Consider the following 1,680-nt stretch of genomic DNA (forward strand, 5'->3'; position numbering starts at 1 on the left):
AGCTAAGTGCAGAGAAGAGTGAATGATCATGCATGAAAACAATGAGTGCAAGATTTAGAAAATGGGAAAACAAGCATGTGTGAAGCGAGTCGCCACAACGATGACCGTTAGTGCAGAAACAATGTCATGCATGCGACAACAATGAGATGCAATGAAAAACATGAAACAATGTTTCTACAAGCTAACATGCATTAAAACCGACAACAAACTTTCAAAAAAACCAAGAAAACAACATTCACACAAAGCGAAATACAAAACGCGATAGAAAAGCAGCAAAAGACATGAAAAGAAGACTTCTTGGAAAAAAACTGAGTTGAATGTGCCGAATTCTCCTAGATGCCATGTGGGATGCTAGAGATCCAAGATCGATGTGAGAGCTTTGAAGCGTCGAATAAATAAGTTTGATAAGATCGAGGATTATGACGTGCATGCCACAAATCTAGGAAAAAGCGACACTTGTCGGGAAGTTTCTAAAACGGTTTTGCATGTAACCTCCAGCTGCTAAAAATAGATCCCTAAAATCTATGGATGATTTTTGTTCTTTTTCGAGAAAAATTAGCCTATGCATGCAAATCAAGATTGGTCAATCCTGGAGGGAACTGGTGAACCTGGAAGCACATGCAACAACCTGCAAGCTTGGGAATGAAATTTGTTTAGTTTCTGGGCTAAGCAAGTCTAGCTTTCCCTCATGCATTATGTAATTTCTGGACTGAAGCCCTGGCAGTCAGTAAGAATTGCGCAATTTTTTAGATGAAGCCCAATGTTGGGCTACATTGCACAATTTTCAGAGGGAAGGTTGCTTGACTGGCTTGCGCATTTCTGGAGCCCAGTAGGTAGCCCAGATGGATTGCGCAATTTCCAAAGGGAAGGTTGGTTCCCCTCCAGAATTATGCAATTTTGCTAGGTGAGCATCACAACCAAAAAATGGTTAAGTCCCGAAGTGTCATCCTATGGGTGGGAGACAAACAAGTTGACAAGCACAGGCTGGTAATCCACTGAAACTCAATTGAAGCATTTGTAGTTGGACAGTGAAAGACATGCTACTAAGGATGGTTGGTAAGGAGGCTCCAAAACGAAGCTAAGGAAAAAATTTGGAGGGTGGTTGTAGCTGCTACAACAGGTTCCAAGTTGGTTTGAATTGAGCTTGTGCATTACAAAAGAAAACGAATTTGTGAAATCAATGGGGGTGTTTCATTTGTAAGGGCTCTAATAACTATAGGACATAGTTCAAATGGAATGTTTTAACAAATTGTTAACCCCATATTTCTCATATCTAAGCCCTGGGTGAATGGCTTTTGTTGTTGAAGATCTTAGATTGTGGACATTTGGATTGTTTTGTGGTTCAAACTTCCAAGGCTATTTCACCTCGAAGAATAAAATATGTGGCTATGATTTTGTTTGCATTGCAAAAACATTGAATTCATGTTTATGGTAGGATAATGAATATGGTTTTTTTTTGGTGTTATTGCAATGATTTTCATTCATCTCTCTATTGCTCAGTGATTGTGACAATATTAGGTCCTTTCCATATTGGCTCAAGTTGATCCCCTTTGGCTTTAATAATTTTCTTTTCCTTTATCTGTTGGATATATCAAAATTGACTCCATTTTATTTGGCATCCCTATTCCCTCCTATCAAGGGTATTTAATTTGTAGCCACCTAGTTTGAGCACAATTTGAT

Source organism: Pinus tabuliformis, chromosome 3_2, assembly GCF_031772625.1.
Source record: "Pinus tabuliformis cultivar Carrire ecotype Pingquan chromosome 3_2, CPIR1, whole genome shotgun sequence".
Classification (NCBI taxonomy): Eukaryota; Viridiplantae; Streptophyta; class Pinopsida; order Pinales; family Pinaceae; genus Pinus; species Pinus tabuliformis.